General features: G+C 37.1%; 1 long non-coding RNA gene across 3 annotated transcripts; it reads left to right on the top strand.

Annotated features, from left to right (window-relative positions):
* Nucleotides 1-46: 46 nt before the first annotated feature.
* Nucleotides 47-7,960, top strand: LOC134171179 (uncharacterized). 3 transcript variants are annotated; one of them, XR_009967533.1, is made up of 4 exons: nt 47-216; nt 688-750; nt 2,890-3,531; nt 5,436-7,960. It is a non-coding gene; the product is annotated as an uncharacterized LOC134171179 (long non-coding RNA). The 3 variants fall into 3 exon arrangements; XR_009967535.1 differs by lacking the exon at nt 47-216 and adding an exon at nt 223-427; XR_009967534.1 differs by lacking the exon at nt 688-750.
* The last annotated feature ends 16,517 nt before the right edge of the window (nt 7,961-24,477 follow it).

The following is a 24,477-nucleotide window of genomic DNA, read 5'->3' as shown; positions in this document are numbered from 1 at the left end:
TCTGCTCTGCTCTGCTCTGCTCTGCTCTGCTCGGCCGGCCGGCCGGCCGTACGGCGGTGGAGGGACTTCCGACTCGGGATGGGGCGGTCACCGAGGGTGGTACGGGGCAGCGAGGCCGAGCAGCCTGGGGTTGAGGATAGCCTAGGGCAGTGAGGGGTTTCAGTAGCGTTTCCTGACAGGATTCGTAGGGCTGTGAGAGGAGAAACTGAATAGACTGTAAGTACTGCAGGCCCGTATTTCTCCAGCAGCTTCAGAGCTGTTTGAGGCGTGGTTGATCGTTTGGTGCCTGGCGTTAGTGACAGCCAAGTTCTCCCTCACGGGTCTGGGAGTGTTTAGGTGTCTCAGGAGGTATTATTTGAATGTATTACGCAGTTGAGGAAGGTTGCATTGGAAAGCTGGTTATTATAGTTCTAGGAAGCAAATAAAGGTAACTTTCTAAGATTTTACTGTATGAACAGATTGAGAGGCATCTACATTGTTAATTAAATATAAAAGATGCTCAGCTAGTGATTTATTTCCAAACAGTAACTATGTTTACTCGTTGTTCGTGAATACAGGTTTACATATGACATTAAGGGTCCTAATTCTAAGTATACCTTGCTGAGATTATGCTAAGGAGGCTGGTGGAGTGGGGGGATTCCATGGGCATGTATTGGTGGATTTTATGCTACTTTTTTTGTGACTCAGACCCAGGAAATTAGCTACCACTCTGGACTACTTGTGGTGTCACAAAACAGGATGGAGCCCTTTGTGAATGTTATGATCTTGAAAGAACAGTTTTGTTGAATATTTACATGTAATTTTCCACAATGGCAAAGCATCTTCAAAACAGTGCCTAACTGTTAACAATGAGTAAGTAATTCCTCTTTTAGAGCTGTTTGAAGTGGATAAGTCTAATTCATATAGCTGATTCCACAAAATGGGGATTACATCTTTTATATGGAAACTTCATTGTAAGCAAAACAAGTTTACCTTTTGAGCTAGGATGGCTCTTCTGATTCACAGAAAGACATTGTAGTGGAAAGGTTATGACCACTAATCAAGGAAAGACTGTCACACTCAAATGTTTAGATAGCCTACCATGTACCTCTGTGGTATTTGCAGTGATTTTTGCTTTGAAGCAAAACCACATGATAATTTATTTCTGCTGAGGTGCAATTTAATTGAATCATGGAATTCATTTTCTGTTATTTATTATCATTTCATGTTTGAATTAGAAACAAAAACACTTCCTTGTGCAGGGCACTGTGAAGAGCTATATCAGCATTTAAAAACCTTGGGAAGTGAGAACCTGTGTGACATGAGCATAGAGAGAAAGGCAATAGAGGGCCAGTAACTGAAGACTGAAGCAATGTGTTGCTTCTTTTCTGAGGTTGATACTGTTGTGACTGTCTCTGGAGCCACACTTCCTAGGTTACAGTTTGCTCCCCAGCCTCTTGCCTGTGTTTTGGCCTGATGCTCCAGATGCAGCTGACCATCTGTCACAGGGCTCTGAACAAAAGCTTGCAATGCTAAGTTGTCAATGCTTGGAATACTTACAAACCCTGTAACAGGAAGTGTAACTGGGGAGTGCTGAACAAGTCTCACATGCAGAATAAGTTTTGACAGGATTTCTGAACATGAGTTTCAGAATAGTTTGTGAGTAACTCATGATGAAGCCGCCTTTCCTCATTCATTCCAGTACCTGAAAGAAACAGTAAACAAATAGGGGTAGTTAGTATCTGAAGTTTGTCCTTGCTTGTGTACTCATCTGACACATTTCCTCTTGCTGTTCCTTTTGCTGTGTTTATGAGGAGATCATCTGGACCCCATGCCGCTGAGAAATCTCTTTGTCCTTCAGGACTCAGTGTGAACAAAGATGACAAATTCATTGCTGATCAGATCACTTTTACAGACTGGATAGCCTCAACTTTTTCTAAGATGGAAAAGAGCGTGCTTGCTTAAACTATACTACAGTGGTGAAAAAAAGGAGTTTTTAGATATGCAGAATGAAATGACTTGCAAAGCAGGGCTACCTTTCTCTTTGGAAAAATTTAATGCCCCTTCCTCCCTGGAAGCAGTGCTTGGATTGTTGTGGTTCGCTGGTGATTCAATAATCAAAATCTTATTTGTAGTTGTCGTGGTTTAAACCCAGTCAGGTAACTTGTTCACTCACTCCCAGTGAGTGGTGCCGAGCTGACAACAATCGAGGTCCATGTCCCCCCCCCCCCCACTCCCGGAGGAACGGGGAGGAGGATCGAAAAAGTGCAACTCCTACGGGTTGAGACAAGAACAGTCCAGCAACCAGTGTACACAAATCACCACCGCTACTATCAACTACAACAATGGTAAGGGAAAATAACAAGGGAAGAGAATACGATACCACCGGCCAAGAAAACGAGTTCCACCCGGAAGCCCGTGTCCTTCCGGGTAACTCCCAGTCACCCCCCACCCCGGCCATGACGTGCTGTGGTATGGAATACCTCCCTGGCTAGCCTGGGTCAGGCGCCCCGTCTCTGCTTCCTCCCGGCTTCCCCTCCTCCCTGGCAGAGCATGAGCCTCACAAAGTCCTTGGTCAGGGTAAACATCACTTAGCAACAACTGAAAACATCGACTTCACCAACACTGTTCTCAGGCTGGAAGTCAAAACACAGCACTGCACCAGCTACCACAAAGGAAAAAAAAACATGACTGCTACTGCTGAACCCAGGACAGTAGTGTCTTTGTAGCAGACTGCACATATGGGGAATTTAGTCACTGCAGTTAATATTCTTGAAGCTGAAAACTGCAGCTAAGGGACTGTAATATGAAGAGTGGGGGATGGAAGAAAAAAGCTAGAGTATACCTTTGTCCAAGGTTTTCATTTGTGTCTAACCTTTCTGATCATCTCTATCCTTCTAATTCTTTCAGGAGATGATAGAAAAATGTCCTCTCTGACTACAGAAAAGCACTCTCAAATTTCCATACCACTACTTGAAATGTGGTGATGCTTTTAAAGCAGACATTTTCCATGGCCTTAACTGCTCACAGGTCTATCCTAAACCCGAAGTAGCCACTGTGCATACCTAGCAAGTACTGTTCATAAACATTTTTATAATGTTTGACCTTAAGAGTGACCTGAAGATTAATGGATATGTTGTATCAGTTTTAATGGGTCTCTTCTCCCTTGGATGCACACATGTGACTCCCATTAGCCTTAATGGGGGTTATATGTGTGCCTAGAGGTTAGACAAGATCTCTAAAGGTGCTGTTATGCTCTGTTGTATTAACGATTTCATAATTGCTGAGGTGCTGCACCTTTGCATTGAAAGCAAACTAATTAAATTGGTCTAGGATAAATTGGCATGCTAACATACCTGGCACGTATATGTGTTTTCCTGTGAGTCCCTCAGTACACAGAGGCAGAGGCCAAATCAAGTGTGGAATTTAAATTTTAACTGTCAGTTATCTTCCTTTTTAGTTTGTCCTTTTTTAATTCCAGAACAATTTCATGAATTTGATTCCTGAGAAAGATGATTGTCCATGCCAATACAGAAGAAGAAGCTGAAAGTGGTATTTTATTTTATCATTAAAGCATGTATTGAGAAAAAACACTGAATTGGTTCTTATTTTTGATGTTCCAAATCATGCACTTTGAAAAAGGCAGTTAGGTCTAGAGGATTAACATGAAGCTTGATGTTGAATTTTAATTATGGCTTTGTTACTCATTTCTTCCAAGTGCCTTTAGACAAAGCACTTCACCTTTCTTTGATTTCTTGGTGTGTAAAATATCTGCTTGTTTCTTAGTGTTGTAGACATAAATTAATATCTGTTCTCCACTTTGAAATGTTAAGATTGTTACATCCAGCTGTATGCTGGCATAATCATGACAGCACAAGAAGAGAAAAAAATCATAGTACCTACCGGGTACAGCCAGCAGAAGCTCTGGTGGAGATGCACATCTGTTGAAAGAACTGATTCTATTCCATAGTTTATGGTGCATAAAGCAGTGCACGGGTACTGAAAATTCTGGTATTTTTTTTTTGTGGAAGAATTGTACACTAGGCGGTTTACACTTTATAGACATTATACATTTTTATCAATCAAAATAATTATTAAATTTGATTGTCACTGTGAAAATTAGTGTACTGTATTCCATGACGTTTGAAAATCAACCACGGTATAGTCTTCTTTGAAAAAATAAACTTAGAAACAGAATGGATCTTAATACTTACATTCTGGAGGAAAAGAAGGTTTTACCATGTTATGTGGTAACCTTCCCATTTTTTTTTATTTTTTTATTTATTTTTATTTTGTCAAATTAAGTCATATTATATAAATTGTCATATAAATTCAGTTCTGCAATTCAGTTTTGCTTCAGAAGAATTTAGATTTTCTTTTTTCCAGCATAACTATGTTTATATTATTTTTGACAGTATAATAGTTGACAGAGTAATTTATTCTATCTGCCATATTTTAAGGGTGATTGAATACTGTAGCAGGTTATCCAGATTGGTTGTAGAGTCTCTGTCCATGGAAATAGTTAAAACTCAACTGGATACAACTCTTTAACAATCTGCTTTGAATCAGGGGTTGGATGAGACAATCTCCAGAGTTCTGTTCCAACCTCGGTCACCACATGATCTATAATTTGTGTAGTTACTTTGCTGACACTTTTTATTGTAGACCAGCTTTCAAGTATCAATTCAAATATTTGAAATGGTACTTGAGATTGAGTAGTTTTTATCCCTATCTTAAATTAAAAAGCACAGAAACAGAAACAATTAGCATGAAATGTTTGGATGCATGGAATGTTATAAGCCTGGACAGTTGAATACATACAACACACTGTGCTGAGTAAATTACAGTTTTCTCAGAGTGGAAAAGGTAGAGGTATGTAAGATGCCTAATTTTTAGTCTCTGACATACTGCATAAGTAAATATTGCAGTAAATGTTGGAATTGCATTAATTGCCTGTTTAATTTTTATCTGTAAACTCTTGATTGCCTTACAAATTCCTTTTATATCAAGTATCCATACTTTTAACATAGTGAAATAGTCCTTATAAGAGATTTTGAGAAATAATAGTTAAGTTTTAATGGAGTCAGAAATAATAGTTACATTTTATCTGAGTCTTATTAAAATTAGGTGGCTTACTGTGAAGTTAAAGTGTTGAAGCTGAGAACAAAAACAAGGTATTGGGATCTTTTTCAAGTTATAGCCAGATTTTGAAAATTACTGGTTGGTAATTCTGTACATAATCTACTTCTAACTCTCATATCCTGAGGTTTGCCAGCTGTTTACTTCAGATGTGTATAAAGGTAGCTGGATTGGTAAGATAAAGCATGAGCTTGCATTTTAGCCTCTCTGTTTCATAGTCACATATCTTCATTAACAGTTACAAGCTTTAGTTACAAGCTTTAGTCTTCTGAAAACTGGTATGATTTAGTCATTGCCCCCCTTTTCTTTGACTGTAGGTGTTACTGAAACACTTCAAGTGGAAAACAGACTGATGATACCATCTCAATAGCAATTCGTTTGAACTTGCCCCAAGTGGAAAAGAGATTGGTGATATCATCTCAATAGCAATTTGTTTGAACTTGCCCCCAGAGCTCTTGAGGATTTTAGGATCTTGTCAATCATTAGGTAGTATTCTGTAAAGTTGTGTATGCCAAGTATATTAAAAATCACTGATTATACCCATGAAAAATTCTGCTGCATTGCATATGCCCAAATAATTGTAAGTCTGCTAATAAATCACTCTAGATTTATGATTCCTATATGAAATGACTAAAGAAAAAAAATATTACATTGGAAGCCTAACATTGCTTTTGGTAACCTGTACTTTTATTAACTGTGCTTTCACACTTCCAAGAATGGAAGAAAATGGGTGGTTAAATTTATTAGTGGTCTGCCAAGAGATTGATTTGATGTTCTTTCTCTAACATGCATTGAACCCAGGTACAAAAAATTAATGTGTTAATGCAAAAATTGCAGATGTCAGTGTGTGTATGGGAATGTGCTAAAAAGGGCCAGAGCTTGTCTTGACTTACTGTTTTGGTTATTGTTCTGGGTTGGTCTTTTGTTTGTTTGTGGGGTTTCTTTCAATAATCAAATTTAAATTTCAACTGTCCATGTTATTTTTATTCAGCTTTGCAGTGGGACAAGAAACAGAGTCCAACTGCATTCTTTTATGAGTGAATACTTTGTCCCATTCACTTCACTTTTTGGCTAATATCACAGAAAAATGCTGTAGGAATTCAGCTGCTTTTTAGCTCAATTTTCATAAGCCACAGTTACTCGTAGCTAGGATAAAAGGACTAATCTGGTTCTGAATGAGAGTATGTGGTGGATAAAGAGGACTATTTTGGGGGGGTTGTAGGGCACATAATTATTTCATCACCCTGGTACAAAATTCTCAAATTATGGCTTATTTCAGATTACTGGAGATTATTGCCAAATATTTCTTTCTTTGGCATGTAGTGAAAGCTAAATTTCATTTGACTGTTCATGTACTTATATATGCAGAATCATCTATGTTATGCAGATGCCTAAAAGCACAAGGAGAACTGGATTTGAGAGGAAACCTGTGTTGTATTCCTATATCACCATCAATTTAGATCACATTGGTATCACATTAGAATAATGTTTTACAGCCTCTGCCAATTTAGAAATCAAATTGATGCTAGATTTGTATAGAACAACACATTTGACTGACAGAAAAGGCTGTTGTAGATGGATGTGATGTTCTATCCTTGTATAACAAGAGTTTTGACTGACAGTTTAACAATAGTACAATTTCTATCCCATATATTCTAAATTATTATAGTGCAAAACATTTTTGCACTTGCTGTATATAGGTAACACGTGCACTTTTTGTGTAATAACATTAAAAAAGAGAGGATTTCTTTTATATCTTAAAGATAACGACAATTAATGAAGGCTCTGTATGACACTTATAAGCAGTGTCAAGGACTGCTATTGTGGTGCATGGTAATGTAAAAACTATTGGAATGCTTAGCTCCCAGTGAAGGATCAGCATAACTCTTGACACATCTTGTATGGTGGATGAAATAAATCTTGGAGAGCAATAGAAATATTTCTTAAACTGAAGAGTACCCTTTTTGTTTTATAATCCCTCTTTTCAGCTCTGCAGTTCTTCGTATCACTCCAAAATACAGTTTTAATCTGAAAAGTAACTGTTTAAAATGGTACCTATTAATGCAACAGCTTTGCTTTCTATGCTTTGCAGTCAGTATTTTTCTGTTCTGAGACCTAAGATTCTTCTTCAGAACCATAGCTAGATAAGGAAGGTACACAGTTCTTATTTGGGTATCTCTCATTTTCTTTAGGGAAGATGATCATTTGGTAAGTATCCTTCTCATTTTATGATTTCTACTTCAAATTCTTGGCATCCTTTGTCCCTTTAGGTCTTTGCAGCACTATTTACACTAACTACACTAATTCTCAAAGAACAGGACCCCCTACTTTGTGTAGGTTTTCACAAGAGCTGGGACACTATAGTATGTCTACATAATATTTGATGTTAGTTCAAAAATAAACATTAAAATCTAAACTTCTCTGTAAGCTTCAGTTTCATGTTGCATGCGACTGAGACAGAAGGTATGTTCTTTCATGATCTTCCCAATGAAAAATAATATAAAAATATTGAATAAAAAAGTTGGACCACATTTAGCAAAACAGGTCTCTCTTTGATTATCTAGACTGGAAAAACATGCCAAATACAATGATTACTTTAACATTTTTTTTTTAATTGGCTTATTGTGAAGGATATGTTTCTTAAATGGCTTTGTATTTCCTAAGGGAATTAAATAGATTATTCTTTTCACTTCATTATGTATGATCAGAGAGATCTTGGTATCTCAGGTTTACTCAGTAAGATTTTATTTTTCTTTTGGTGGATAAATTCAGTATATGTTTTATCCAACAGCAGGAATATTTATTGGCTTGCAACAGTGGTGGTGATATTTCCTGCAAAGCACGAAAAAGATCTTTAAAAAAATATTTATCTTGTTATTGGCAGTGTCACCTCAACTCTTGTCAGTTTTAGGTGTAATACCAGTGCTTCTCCACCAGTGATTTATGACATGAAGGAAGGCATAAAAGTAATTTGAGAAATAATATTATCCAGTTAGAAAATTATCACTCAGAAAAATTGTAGTTTTATCAATATAAACTGTTAAGGTTTTAAGTAAAGTCAACTAAAAAAAACCCCACCTTCATGGTATGGAATTATATTGATGTTCACATAGTTCATTGTGATGATATGAACAATCTGCTACTTAATTTGAGAGAGTACTAATGATCATCATCAACAGGGGGGCCAAATTCTAGAGTTTGTTAGAGCATGTGCTTCACTGAACACTGAAAACTTGAGATTGTAAACTCAGACTGAGTTCTAGTTTCTAAGCAGGATGTATTGGTACAGAATTGCATCTACCGCCTCTCAGCTGACCACATCTGGTGTGTCCATTTTGTTTAATACAACTTTTCTTTCCTGGGCATCTTTCCTCATGTTGCTTAACCCATATCTTCACCTTACTTTCTGTCCTGACTTTGCTCTTTGCCATTTGTGAGCAAATACAGGTCTAAAAAATGGTCTCATTTTACTTTCAATCCTGCTGTTTGTTGGGTTTGGTGTTTGGTTAGTTTTTTTTTGTTTTGTTTTTGGTTTGTTTGTTTTTTTTTGTTTCTTTTTTTTTGTTTGTTTGTTTTTGGTCTTTTTTTTTTTTTGTTTGCTTGTTTGTTGATTGGTTTGGGTTTTTTTTTTGTGACCCTTTGTATCATTGTTTCAGTAGCTGTTGTCTGTCTAATCTACTTAATTGTCTTTAGTTTTTCTTCCCTCTTTTATGTTTCTCTTCTGTGAAGTCTCAGTTCTCAATTAGTGAAGGAACAAAAGACACAGAAGGAAATGTTCCCTTGCTGTCTGTTTGTGTCTTTGGCTTTGTAACAGCCTGGAACAGAGGCAATTACAAAGGGCTGGATTAGCTCCTTCATCTCCAGCTTGGAGAATACTCAGTAGAGATGATTTTTTAAGGAGACTTTTGCTTTTCAGATGAACTTTCTGCTGAGCATATGAAAAATACTGTTTGCAGAGATACACAACTTGGCCAGTGGTCGAGAATTTCTGCAGGGTTCATGAAAGCAGTGTTGAGATAGGTTTGAAATAAGGCATATGGGATGAACTTTCTGTTAAACTGTGATGAGGTTTATGCTTTTAAGCAAAACATTTCCTCACTTTTAATAAGGAGAAAGCATTTCCTGTGTACTTCACTTTTGAAGTGTGTGCAGCATTTCTCTTGACATCTATATGTGTACTTCTTTCTTTGGTATAACAAAAATAAAAAGTGCAGTCTGGGACAAGCATAAGAACATGCCAGACAACAAGTAAGGATTTGTCACTTGCAGAGTTGAAATGCTATGGTTTAGAATTCAGCACAGTGTGATGTCTTTAAACATTAGCTGTACAGTAAACACCACTTATAAGTAGGTGCAAGGGAAACGTACACATTTGTAAAGTTACCTTATTTTTTCCAATTAAAAAAAAAAAAAGTCGTTAGCAGAGACATTTCTGCTCAGAATGAAGACCTGATTCTAGAGTCTCATAGATATTTAATTTGCCAGATAGCGTAATGAAAGCATGTTAATAGCTTTTTCAATAAGTTAATAGCTTTCAAGTTCATACTAATTAGTTTGTTAAAATATTCTATTGGTAAAATACTTCCTTTTTTTTTTTTTTCCTCTCCAATAGAAGTGACAAATGTAGCACAGTTTTATAGGGACCATCTTGCCAATGGTAAGGGCAGAATGATAAGTAGTATTAAAATTGTTATAAAAAAATAATTAGTGAATGATTAAGGAAGCTGCCATAATTGGCATCAAAGATAACTTTCTGTCATTTTACAGTGAAATCTGAAAGAGTGTAGGAGTGGGTCTTGAAGAGAAACTGAGTGCTCTTGGGAACAAGGATGTGAAGGCAAGCTTCTCATGGTGATATACTTGGTCCCAGGTGCCCTAGATTCCTGACTGCCTACAGTGGCAGCTGCAGGAGAGTGAGTGCTACCCCATTCTTTGCCCATCCTTGGTGGCTAGAGCACCATGAAATTAAAGAGTAATTCTTCATGTTGAGAAGATAATCTCTCATTTTCCATGTTAATTCTCTATTGTTAGAATAGTGCAATACTTTATTTAGTGAGAATAATGAAGTATGTTTTCTTTTGAGTTCTGTTGGGGGTTTTCATGTTTGTTTCTGGTTTTGTTTGTTTTGACTTTTTTTTGTGTTGTACGTCACCGACATCCTGTCTCTTTAAATTGCAGGGTTTTGTTACCTTCCTCTTTCTTTGACATCTTTTAGTAGTATCCTCCAATCTCTAGGGCATTCTAAGCAGCACCTCTTATATCCTTATACATTTGGTCTCATATCTTTTTGAATCCCACTGCAATTTTTCACATTTCTTTCTCATGTCCTTTTGAAAACTGTCCTGGGTTCACCAGTAGCAGTTATTTTTCTTTTTAGCTGGTGCTACTGGGTTTTGACTTTCAGCCTGGGAACAGTGCTGATAACACTGATGTTTGTAGTTGTTGCTAAGTAATGTTTACTCTGACCAAGGACTTTCTGAGTCTCATGCTCTGCCAGGGAGGAGGGGAAGTCGAGAGGAAGCAGAGACAGGACACCTGACCCAAACTAGCCAGAGGTATTCCATACCACAGCACGTTATGTCCGGTATATAAACTGGGGGCAGTTACCTGGAAGGGTTAGATTGCTACTCAAGTTGGGCTGGGTATCGGTTGGCAGGTGGTGAGCAGTTGTATTCTCTTCCCTTGTTATTTTCCTTATCGTTATTATTATTGGTGGTAGCAGTAGTGGTTTGTGTTATACCTTAGTTACTGGGGCTGTTCTTATCTCCATCCGTGGAAGTCACATTCTTCCAATTCTCCTACCCATCCCTCTGGGACTGGGGGGAGGAAGGGAAGGAGTGAGCAAGTGGCTGTGTGGTTCTGTGTTGCCGTCTGGGCTTAAACCATGACAAAAACATATGCTTGTAGTACCTTCAGTTTCCTTTTGCTTCTGTTACCTAGGCAAAAAGCATCATGTGCTCTGGCTTATTCCAAATAAAGCTTGTGCTTACTCAAAAGAGTGCATGTATTGCATGGCCTGGTGGCTGTTGTCAAAGTAAGTAACATCCAAAGTCTCCCTGTTTCACCATCAGCAGGGAATTACTAGAGATTATTCCAACCTTTCTTTCTCCTGGCCCTGCTCATTTACTGGGTACAACAGCTGTAACACCTTTGGAAACTCAGCCACTGGTAGAACTATGTCATTGGATTAAAATTTAAGGTAGTAATAGTAAAACAATCTAGATTTGGGGAAATTTACTTGAGATAATTTATTGTGAACTGATGTGATTCTCTGATCACTGTTCTGAGTGTTGAGAAGAAGAAAATGACAAGCAATTAGACACACACTTACATAAACATCTGAGCCCCTGTTCCCCCAGTCCAATTGAGGTTGTTTTGCCCTGAGTTGTACTCAGTCCACGCAAACATCTTTGGTATGGTGATGGGCAACTGGGAGGTTAAGGTGTTTTATGTGGTAGTTCGTCTGCTAATCCATGTCAGTGGTTCCTTTGTGGATCATCTGTAAGCAACATCCCCTCAGGGGTGTCGCTGCCCTGCTGTGGTTTGCCCACTGTCACAGCCCCTTGGGCATGTCCGTGCTGCCTTTTGGGTTGGAGTGCCCCATCCCCACCAAGTGTGTTTCCAGCCCCTGCACCTGCCTCTGTCTGCCTTAAATATGTCTGAGCAGGAATGTTGTGTGCTTCTTTGGTAGACAGAAGGTTTTCCCACCATTTTTATCTCATTTGGGAAAGGCTGTAGCAAAATTTGACTGGCATATGGCAGTTCATGACCTCCTCCAATGCAGGTCTAGTGCAGCTCCTGCTACTTAAAGCCTATAAAACATGCATATTTGTAGCCAAGAAAAAGAAGATGAATAAATAAACAGGTAACATATGTGTACCTTTTGTTTCCATACAAAACTTTGGAGATAAAGGGAGGGCATTTCCTCTGCTGTTTGGTTTTTGGTGGTTTTGGTTTGTTTTTTTTGTAGAAGGCAAGATATTTGCATTATGTTTCATGGGATGAGTGAGATGGAAGGAAGAATATTTTCAGTGAACTTTAGTCTTATGTAGGCATCTAATAAGAATGTTCCTTTAAGAGTGTTATTAGATAGGAAAGACCAGCACAGAAATTACATTAGAGGTCCTGTCTGTCTTATATTTTTAATTAGTAGTTTTCTATCTTACCGTACAGCTGTTATAATTCCTAATTAAGCAATTAACTGGACTTGCTGGGGAAAAAAAAATAGAAAATTTGAAACTTACATCTGGTTTACAGTCCCTAGGAATATGAAGAGCTGGTCAACATGTGAATTTTCTTGTTAAAATTCCAGCTTTCTGTTCATTCAGACTTCTCTCAAATGGCCTACTGTATTCTGACTAATGTAACACTTCAGGAAATGTCCTTGCTCTCTCTGAATGGAGTGTCTCATTTTTACATTGCTTACAACTGTTTAGGTCACTTTGCTTTTATATTTTTATCCTAATAGCCTTTTTCTTCTTGTTCTGTAAAATAATTTCCTGCTTCCATACTTTCTTGAAAGTATGTCTTTCTGTTGCTCATCATAAAGCTTCAGCATTTTTACAGAGATCTTCAAGCATAACTGTATAAGTATCAGTTTTATGTGAAAACTGGTTTGGTCAAACATGCTATTCTTTTAGCTCACTTGTGGGTAATTTATAGAATCCATTGTTTACTTTAAACTATGTTGTTGTTTTGCGAAGGAGGTGAAATCCTGTTCCTGTGGGCAAAAGGATGGAGCTATAGAAAGTTATAAATACTGTATTTTCACTGTGCGTTAGAAAAATAATTTTACTTCCTGTCTTTGTGGCAGTTATGCGTTTATGGAAGGAGATGAATGAGGCAAAGATGTTTGCGTAGCAAACAGGGTTAGAATTGTACAAGGAGTTAAAATTTGTCTTGGTAAGCTTCCAAAAGCTATACTCTAAAGGAAGCAGTGTTGTTAGTATGTTACAGAACCTTTAACCTGTAGTTCAGTCTAAACTTCTAATAAAAGAAAGAAAGCTTGCCCTTTTCCTCAGGAGTTCCTTGAGGCAGTATTTCAAACATTTTGAGTCTGTTTAGTTGGTTTTATTTCAATACATATTAACTTACATGAGCATGTTTATTATGAAAATTTGTAAAAAAAAGTTGTGAAATAATTTTGAAAGATGAAGAGCACATTAGTGTTTTAACTCATGGTAAACACCAAAATTTTGAATGAGGTGATCCCTTCTTAATGTAATGGGCTTAATTTTTCTTTTATTTTCAATTCATGTGCAAATAAGACTATTTCAGTTCTGTTCAGTTTTGCTATCAGAGTTTTGTTTCAAACAGCTGAATGTTTTAAACAGATCCAGTGGTGAAGTTCCTTAGTCTGATGGTATGTTTTTGAAAGCAGACTATATAACTAAGGCAAGATAATTTTTCCAGCTTTATGGTTGCTTGTTATTCTGTCTCCTCCTGTGTTCAGTGTATATTTTTTGCCTATAAGTTTCTCCATAAGCTTTGTGTTTACTAATTCTCCAAAATACATTCTAAATTGGGTTAATATTATCTTCCTTAGCCCACCATGACTGAGAGAAACTAGAAAGCTGCTTTATAGAAGTTGGTTAAGAAAAGAGTTAATTAAAACTTACAGCAAACCTAGAGATTTCTGATAGCAGGTTCTCACATCTGGTAAAAAGCTAAGCAGTTTGTTGCATGGTAGGTGAAGTTAGGCAGAGTTAGATAAGATTTAATATAGTCAGGGTAGTTAACCAATGGAACAAATAATATGGGAATATGATGGACTCTTTAGATCCTGGAGTCTTTTCAATTGGAATTGGAGGTTATTTAATGCAATAAACTGTTGCTTTGGCAGGAGTTTATACATTTAATTTGGAATGGTACAGTTCTGTTTGCCGTATTCATGACATGAGCATGGATGATCATAACATTTTTCATAGCCTTAGGTTCCATAAACACACAATTTGAACTCTTACCCATGTGAGAAAGAGCAAAGTACGGGATTAGCAAGGAAGGTAAAGGAAGAACACAGTAGACCTGAACATGAATGAAACTGTGACAGAAGATTTGTCATTAATTTATTAGACATCTATTCAGAATGATGTGCCAAAGGTACGGAACTCAGCTAATGGAAGATGTTCACATTGAAAATAGAAAGTGAGAGGGAATTTTAAAAAAGTATCTGCACCTTGCAATAAAAATGTAAGTAACCTATGAGCAGCATGCTACTAATGAAGTTTGTTTATTATTTGGAATGAAACTAGTGTTTCTGTACAGTGTTCTAATATGCTATGTAAATATGCTAGGTGATTTAGTTCTAGCTCAGTTGTCTCTAACATTGACACTGCGTTGCATGGCATCTGTGTGTCCTTGAATTTGCAGTTGGTTTTCTTGGACAGATTTTATTTTTGAGGAATTTCTCCTGTTTGTGTAAAGAAGAAATGTCAAATGTAAATGCATTTTGATTTATTTTGGAGCAACTACATTAAAATTTTCCTAGGGAATTCTTGATTTTCACTAGAGTTCCTTAGTTTCTGAAAGGATTTTATTCAGCTGCTTCATATAGTATCCTTTGTGCCTATATTGTCTCTGACAGACAAATTAGTTTTAATTACTGCTGGTCAAGTCAACAAAAAAAAGAATATTCAGCTAAAAATCATGCCAGCGTTAGTACTTATGACTCTGCCTCTCATATTTTGGCTTGTGTGCAGGTGGAAGATGTATAGAGTACTGGAACTGTTAACCATACCTGTTTTATCTTTTTAGAGGAAAAAGGTTTGATCACGAATGTAAGATGAACATGAATGTAAGATGAACTTCAGTATCTCTTCAGCCCCTTTAGTATGTCTTTCTCTAATAACATTGGTGCTAAGTACTGGCGTCATTGAACAGTTTCATCTTCCTGTGTCATTCTTCTATGCTGAGAAAGAGAGAAATGGTCCTGTCCTCTTTGGTATTCATTTCATTCTCCTGAAATGGAAACCAGTGAGGAAGGCAGTAGAGATTAGAGGCAGCCATCCAAGCCCTTGAAGAGTAAGCAACTGTTAGTTGCAAGAAGGAGCATCTTCTCAAACAGCCACTTCCTCCTCTTGAAGGCAGTGGGAGTTGATAGTTGGCCAAGTCTTGCAGCTTCTCAATCATGTATACATAAGCATAAAGCAAAATGTTAATATGGGATAATGGGTGGGTTTAGAACAGTCCTGTAAAAAAAAAAAAAATATATATATATAAGTTTGTCCTGGGTTCAGCAGCAGCAGTCATTTTTCTCCTTCATGGCAGCTGGTGCAGTGCTGTGTTTTGACTTCCAGCCTGGGAACAGTGCTGGTGATACCGATGTTTTCAGTTGTTGCTAAGTGATGTTTACCCTGACCAAGGACTTTGTGAGGCTCATGCTCTGCCAGGGAGGAGGGGAAGCCAGGAGGAAGCAGAGACGGGGCACCTGACTCAGGCTAGCCAGGGAGGTATTCCATACCACAGCATGTCACCCGAAGGACACGGGCTTCTGGGTCAGACTCATTTCTTGGCCGGTGGTATTGTATTCTCTTCCCTTGTTATTTTCTCTTATCATTGTTGTCATTGGTGGTAGCGGTGATGATTTGTGTTGTACATTGGTTGCTGGACTATTCTTGTCTCAACCTGTAGGAGTTGCACTTTCGATTCTCCTCCCTGTTCCTCCGGGAGCAGGGAAGGGGTCAGCCCCGGGGCGCGGTGGGGTGGGCCTCGATTGCTCTCAGCCCGGCACCACTCACTGGGAGTGAGTGAACAAGCTGTCTGGCTAGGGTTTAAACCACGACAAAGTTCTTGACTGGTGTTTGCATACCTCTACATTTAATTGTAATGCGATTTCCACAGATGAAACTTTCAAAATTAAGAACTAAAAAATCAGGAGCCTAAAAAGTAATTGAAATATCATGATCAGGCAAATTGTTCTTCATCTGAAACAAATTTTATCATGCTTATGAATTACTAGATAGAATATGCTATCCATATGTCATATCATTTGTTAGTTTTTAGCTCTAAGCTTTGTGTTGTATAAATTCTAGCTGAGCTGACAAATAGCGTATCACTCTTGGGCATGTCTGATGTTTCTACCCTGGACCCATTTTCTAGAGCTATAGGACACAGGTTTGTCAGTGGATGGGGAGAGCTGGAACTGCACTAAAGCTAGTGTTGATGCATGTGTTGATCTGTGTAAGTTTAAAGTTAGATCTGTGAAATGAGTCATATTCTGATGTCAAAAGATATTTCTTTTTACTTATTTTTAATTTTGTTGGTAATTGTTTTAGCACAGTTTACTTAGTGATATCCAGTGCTTGCCTTCAGGGCTGCTTAATACTTTCTCCACATAGTGACAAGATGCACATCTATCAGTTGTTTATGTTTTTTGCCACTAAGGTGTTGTAATGTCGGGGAAGAGAGAATGTTGGCAATGGATTTGGGAAGATAGTGAACCACATAAACAAACAGTTCACCTGCTTAAACCTGAAGTCTGGAAAATATAACTTGTAAAAAATGTTGAAAAAAAGCCACAACCCCAAAACTTTTTCTTAGGTTCCTCCTTTTAAAGAACAGATAGCTTAAATAATCAAAGTTAAAAATCTAATTTAAACTTTAAATGTATTTTGAATTTGATAGTTAACTTATATAAGTAACATACGTATATTCATCTTCTTATATGGATACATTATTTCTGTGATTTATACTTGTAATTCAGGATGTAACAATGAGGTATCATCAGAGATTGTGTCTCTATGAAACAAAATCAAGAGTGGAGAATAAGGGACTATACAGCATGATATTTTTATTTTTTAGTGTTAAAACCAGGCATGACTAGTATATTTATTATAATTTCTATGTTTAAAATTACATTTGTTGTTCTTCCTAATATGCTAAAAATAAGCAGTTGTCAACAAGTACTTAATCTTATTTATGCAGAGCCACAGACTTTCCGCTACATGTTGCCATATGTTGTAAGAAGTTAAATATGTATTTTCTTGTTTTACTCATCTTTTGCAAGCCATCATTACCATATTACATGGTGCTTCTGTCAGAATGATTTCTAGAGAACACAACTAGCAGCATGCAATAACTGGGAATTAGTACTGTTAAAAAGCAACATCGCAATTATTTTGCTTTCTTTTACTCTTCAAAAGTGGTAATATAGAAAAGATAAATTAAGCCAGTACATTTTGGATTTTAATTTTTGTTTGGTTTTAGTTTGTTTGATATTTTTATAGCAATTTGGTTTCGTAAACTTCTCATTGTTTTCATGCAGATTTTCTACCCATGTTGTTTTTAGGACAATCATAAGATTTATTTAGGAGTTCTGATGTCTCTCTCTCTCTCTCTCTCTAATTCAAACATGACAGTAAAGATAACATCATTGTGTACCTCTTTTGTAAATAATATTAACTTGAGGTCTTGTTCTGGATTTTTTCACTTCTCACAGGTCTCATATTTTAGATATTTTTTCAAAACATTATTTTTTTAAGCTTTCAAATGGAAATAGGAAATACCTTTAGCAATTTCTGTTAGATATACATGATATATATATGTAATTAAGTTGAATATTTTAGGTATTCAGTTAAATGAGCAATACTGATCAGAAATTTTTTTGGTGCTTTGCACTGTATGAGAGGAATATTTAACATTACCTTATACTTACAGTGAAAACAGTGTTTTGAGATGCATAAAAATATCCCTGTTCTAAAAATGTGGAATTTAGTTCAGATACAAGAAAGACCATGGCTATACAGGGAAATAAATTATATTATGTGTAAAGAAGTTGGAAGTACATGTGCCACATGAAGACTTCTGTGCACTATGCCAGGAAAGGATCTAAGTTGGCCTATGCTAACAGGTTAATTCTCCCTCTGTGAATATAAAAGCAAGCAAAGTGGAAAAAAAAATTAAAAAAAATGTTAACATTGCTCTAAAGAGTAAAAAATTATTTTTGAAATTTTACCTGCTCTACAGACAATAAAATCATTACTTGATTTGACAGTACTTAATTCAATATTTTGAAAACTTTTCAAAGTAAAGCTTTTATATTTAGGAAATTGAAAGCAATCAGCTCAAAATCTACAGATTTTAAATTATTAAATTAGATGTAGTTCAAAACAAGTAAATATTTTAGATATTCTTAATATGGCATGTTCCTTTTAATGAACAATAAAATAGAGCAATCATGGGAATAACAGGGCCCTTAAACACAAACATTTAAAGTACACCTCTGGCTAAATGAAAAGGCAAACCCCAGAATCTTTCAGGTATTCATGAAGATGTGACTGTGATCTGACAACTCTGCTCCTTTTTTCAAAGTTGTAAAGGTTCATGTGCAGGATAGAAATGTCTGAAAGTCTTTTTCCAACTTTATCAAACTTGTGCTCAGAAGAACATTTACTTGTAATTGTGAAACCTGATGTTTTTTCTCCATTATAAAAACACAATAGCTGTCCCTGAGCAAAGAATGCTTTTTCTGATTTTTCTAAATTTAAGTAATACTGTGGTTTATGGAGCTATAGAAAAGAACTTCAGGGGAAAATTCTGTGATAATGACTGTACTCCCTTTTCCCTGCTGCTTCTTACAGTATTTAAATAAGACTTGTAAACAGCCTAGAATTGAATTGAGTGGTGAGAGTAAGACATAGTTAGATACTGCTTAGATTATTGTTGTAGCTGAAAAAAGCTCTCACAATATACAGCTTTAGAAAACTGGGTTGAGATTTTACGGAATTATTTTTCTTGAGTTTCTGATATGTGCATATTTTACAACAGGATTTAACAAATGCTGATTTCACAAATACAATTCATCAGAAGCAATGAGGTGAGCTGCATAACATTTTGAAGCTGTTTGCATTCTACTAATAGTACCCTTTTATGAATGGTACAGACTAGCACAGCTTGAGAACCACTGGTGTGAAAGAAATTACATGGTTGGGCCTCAGAATTATTTCTTTTCCTTGTTGTTGATCTTGCTATGAACATTTTCATTCCTGAGTAGGATTTGCTCTGCTAGTCTTAAATGATGAGTAAAGAAAGAGTGGGAGCTTTGGAACCAAACCATTTGGCACTAGAGCAATGTGAAGATTGCTCAATGTGTGGATTGAGGACATAAGACAATTACGGAATAATAGACATTACAGATGGAAAAAGAGCTCTTAGGTCATCCAGTCTGTCTCCTTAAAAATTCAGAACTATTCCCTACATAATATTTTCCAACATTTTGTCCAGCTTGGTTTTTAAATATCTCAAATGATGCAGATTCCACTACTTCCCTTGGTATGCTTTTGTACTGCTTTGCAGCACTTACTGTCAAGTAATTTTTCATGATACTCAACTGCAGTTTTTCTTTACTTATTTTTTAATTACTTGTGTCATTTATTTTTCTTTTCAAAGTAATTCTTTAAAATTCTAAAAGTCATATAAATATTATGTGTGATCATTTGAGTCACACTGGCTGTCTGTGATGCCTGCTATTCCTCTGCAGTGAAATAGCACAGTTTTAATTTTCAAATGTTTTTCTGTACATATCAATATTGCTGTATTTCTAATCACTTCCACTGGCATGCTAAGTACACTTAGTTACCTAAACTTACTTATCAGTGCATGTGAGCGCCTCTTCATAGTGAACTTCTGCCATTTCCTGGTGGACCAATGAACTGTTAGAAATATTTTGAGTGTGTTGGTATGGACCTCTGTTCATGGTTTCTATGTTATTTCAAAGATGCATGTGACAACAGAGCAAAGAGAAGATGTAGTTGTAGTTTAACTATTCTGAGTGTTTGTGCATGTGCATTAAGGGTATTCCTCTGTAACAATATGTAAGCAATGGGGACGTAACTCCTGAATGCGGAACAACTCCAGGTATGAACTTTACAGTTACAGCATAGAGATGAAGGTTGCCACTGTTAAAGACACTTACAGACTGTTGTTGTGGCCTTAATTTGAGAGTCAGAGTGTTTCTTAAAAATTAGCCCTTTTCCCATGATTTTTTTTTGTGATGCTGGTGTCAAGCATAATAACTCATAAGGGTGAGTAGTGTGTTTTCTCGTTAAACTTGGTACAGAAACCAATTCACACATGCATTTAGTATTTGGACAGGTGATGAATTCATTAGGCTCAGACAAGAGTTTGACCAGTTGTTAGGTAGCTCTTGAAATACTGTTGGCCATTACATGACATTTAGAACTGTATAGATGTTTTGCTGTGAAGTATCATTAGGGACTGGTGGTCAGGCCAATTTGAGATTTATTAAACCTTTTCTTAGAAGTCGAATAAAGAATGTATTTACTTTCATTGCTATGCTGTTGATGTGCTACAATTAGAAACTCCTGACATTTAACTTCTAAAAATCAAAAAGGCAGGAGGAATGAAGGCTCTCCGTCCTTCACCGGATCTTAGACTCTTTGTTCCTGCAAAACTGTTTTCCAGAGGTGTGCATTAGTCTGTTCTGAAAGCATAATGTCCCCATGTAAGCAACATCATTGGTTTCTTGATATAGCTGGGCATAATTTTCTCTTTTTTTTTTTTTTTCTGTTTCCAAAGATGTTGTTTACCTTTTGGCTTAGTTCTGAGTTTCATATGATTAAGGATTCTAATGCCAAACTTGTTTTCATATTCTTTTTACACAGAATGGACATGCTGTGCAGAATCAACAGGTTGATGTACAAGGATTCCAACAACCAAACCGGTGTCCCAAGAAAGAGTCTAAATAAGCCATATGATACTGCTGATCTGTTGTCATTGATCTTTGTGAACTCTGTATTAATGAGTTAGCTGTCTGAAATCCTGTCTCTGACTTAGGCATAAATGATGACACAGATTGAAAAAAAATCCTTTTTATTGGCTGTTTTGCATTGCTTTCTGGGATGGCTAATGCATTTCACAGAATCATAGAATGGTTGGTAATTCCATTATAACACCTATGTTACTTGAAAAATAGATGTTATCGCACAGAAAGCAAGTTTGAACCTCCTCATTAAGTTTTCTGCTTGATGTTGACGAGCACAGTACTTCAGTTACGTGCTACTGGAGAGGGAGATGATTATTATCAAATTGATTACTGATCATATCCTACTTTTCAGTGATTTGGTCAACATTAAGTATGTAATTTCTCTTCCAAGTACATGCTGCAGTTCAGTACTCTGAGTAATTCAGTACTCTGTAATTGCAATTTCCCTAGTGTCCTGATAAAAAAACGGTGCAGTGACCCAGGAAAGAATTTTGTACGTCTGTGTCCTTCTACCATCACCTTGTAATTTTTAACTGTATGGCAATTGGTGATAAATGGCCATTACTTCTCTATCACAAGTGTGTACATGCACCATGTATGTTTGAACGCATACTAGAGCTGCTTCAGTGGTGCTTTCTTATCTACTTTGTCTCCCCAAAATCAGGATGCTGATTTGTCTTGTTGAACACATATATATAGTTATTCCTAAGTATATAAACAGTTTCCAAACAGGCCTTCATTTTATTCCTTTAGATTTCTGATGCAGCCATGACTGACTTGATTTTACCAAGCTGTCTGATCTCAAACCCACCCAGAAGTTGGAAGGCATAGAGTGATGTTAAGCAGACCCACTTCCTGATCCGTCATATATGGCAGAAAAATACGTCTGAATATGAATAAAGAAATTTAAAGTCCATGCCATGTGAGTCTGAAAGATTAAAAAAAACCCAACCAAACCAAACAAAAACAAACCAAAAAAACAAAACAAAAAAACCCAAACAAACCAACAAAACCAGCCACACTTAAAATTCTAAAGTGGAAATTGCAGAGGTGTGCCAAGAAAAAAATGATTTGCCAACAGTTTCTGTGAACAAGTATGGTGCATTACTTTCTTATACTAAAAGCTTTAAAAAAGATTTAAGATGCAACAGTCATGGCTGGGCTGTCTTGGAGGGATTCCTGCACTTGACTAAATCAAATAACCCTTTTCTATAAAAAATGGAATCTCCATTGCTGATATCTGGTGCTTAAAATCTGGAGGTAGAAGACCTACAGATTTGGTTACTCATTCCAAAATAGCACTCTGCATACTTGTGCCATTCCACCCCACATTTGACTAGTACATCCAGCACTCTTGATATTGTTCATACCTTTTCTGAACTGAGGAACAAAGAGAGAGAAAATCCCTACATTATGCATCTATACTCCCCTTTTTTTACATGTTCAGTTTAATGGGAAAGTGTTAAAGTGAATGTTTTTGAAATAATCTGGCATCCACAAATCTTTTAGTTGCAACTTGCAGGCCTTACCCTGGATGCTGAAGTCTGTCTGAGCCTAGTTCCTGTGCTCCATGCTCATAACCTGTATCTGGCAAAATTCTCAGGTATGTGGTTGTATCATTTACATAGAACCATAGAATAGTTAGTATTGGAAAAGACCTTAAGATCATCTAGTTCCAACCCCCCTGCCATGGGCAGGGACACCTCACACTAAACCATCTCACCCAAGGCTTTGTCCAACCTGGCCTTGAACACTGCCAGGGATGGAGCATTTACAACCTCCTTGGGCAACCCATTCCACTGCCTCACCATCCTAACAGGAAAGAATTTCCTCTTTATATCTAATCTAAACTTCCCCTGTTTAAGTAAGTTTTAACCTGTTACCCCTTGTCCTGTCACTACAGTCCCTAATGAAGAGTCCTTCCCCAGCATCCCTGTAGCCCCACTTCAGATACTGGAAGGTTGCTATGAGGTCTCCACGCAGCCTTCTCTTCCCCAGGCTGAACAGCCCCAACATCCTCAGCCTGTCTTCATACAGGAGATGCTCCAGTCCCCTGATCATCCTCGTGGCCCTCCTCTGGACTTGTTCCAACAGTTCCATGTCCTTTTTATGTTGAAAACACCAGACCTGTACACAATACTCCAAGGGAGGTCTCACGAGAGCAGAGTAGAGGGGCAGGATCACCTCCTTCAACCTGCTGGTCACACTCCTTTTGATGCAGCCCAGGATACGGTTGGCTTTCTGGGCTGTGAGCGCATGCTGCCTGCTCATGTAAAGTTTTTCATCAACCAACACCCCCAAGCCCTTCTCTGCAGGGCTGCTCTGAATTTAGGGTGTGATACACTGTTAAATATTTCTGTTACCAAGACAAGAAAATGGCCTAAAAAGTGATTTCTTATATATTCCCGTAGAATGATCATCTTTTGCATCGAACCGTAGAATTCTTTTTTCACCTGACACAATTTCCCTAACACATCTCTTTCATAACTCTGCTCAGCACAGCATTCATGGCTGATTTTTCTAAATCATGGTATATTTTGCTGAGGATGGAATTTGATAGGTCTAATTTTCAGTGGATGAACAAGAAAATGAAGTAAGAATTTCTTATGTTTACAGGGACTGCTAGGATTTTCAGTAATGATGACTTAGGATATATATGCATGTGTGGCTTAGAAAGTGATTAATGTACGCTGTTTTGACAGAGTTTGCTTACTGTTGCTGAAGTTGTTGACGGTTTGTGGTTTCTGTAAAGGTTAAAATAGTTATTTTAATATGGTTTGGTGAAGGAATCTGTAAAGTAATTTCTCTGCAAGTTTCAATTTCTGCTGAGGCTTTTTTTTTTTTTTAATAAAATATATTCCTTGTGAGTATGCATTAATATTGAGAGATGAAAAGCAGAAAAATATAATTTGACCTTTCACTGTTGAAAGCATAAATATCTATAATTTTTTTTCAATGATGTTTACTGGATTTGAAAAGGATCAAACAAATAGTAATACTGAACACCTATATGTGGCCTTTTTGACCTATGGGGAGCCGTAATTGTACTTTCTTCATTAAATCACTTCCACATTGTTTTGTAGGGATTACCAATGTAAATGCAGCCAGATTAAAGTGGATCAGCGCTGTCCTACCACCTGGGAAAGACTGTATCCTTTCAAGAAGGCTTGACTGGAGTGATAGGAAGCATTTCATAGCATAGAACTGAGAAATTATAGTGCTAATGACCTTACCTCTTCAGTAGTACTGAAGTAATTACCCCTTCCCCAGATCAGCAGCAAGGGAGAGCTCTTCTAAGCAATAACAAATGGTAAATTGTTGGTGTTTGTTGCTATCAAATTGTCATCAGGGATCAGGTTTCTGCTCTAAAGCTAATGCATGAATATAAACTCAGAAGATGATTCTTGGTCAGTAGTGCTAAAAAAGGCAAAACCAAAGAAAGGCAAAAGCTTCACCTGTATCATGGGGCTTCACCTTTACATTTCATTTTCATCCAACCTGCCCACACAGTTGGATTGCTCTGTAGTTTCGTCTTTGGTTATTATTTTCTGTGGAGCATAATGGGCATGGCTACTTGGAGGAGTGATGGAAAGGGTTAGCAGCTGCCACCAGTGTTACCCATCTACCTCCATTTGCTG

The sequence above is a fragment of the Pezoporus occidentalis genome, unplaced genomic scaffold (genome assembly GCF_034315485.1).
Source record: "Pezoporus occidentalis ecotype Australia unplaced genomic scaffold, CSIRO_AGI_Poc_V1 ctg4, whole genome shotgun sequence".
In the NCBI taxonomy this organism is placed as follows: domain Eukaryota; kingdom Metazoa; phylum Chordata; class Aves; order Psittaciformes; family Psittacidae; genus Pezoporus; species Pezoporus occidentalis.
This window is presented reverse-complemented; position numbering and strand designations above follow the sequence as displayed.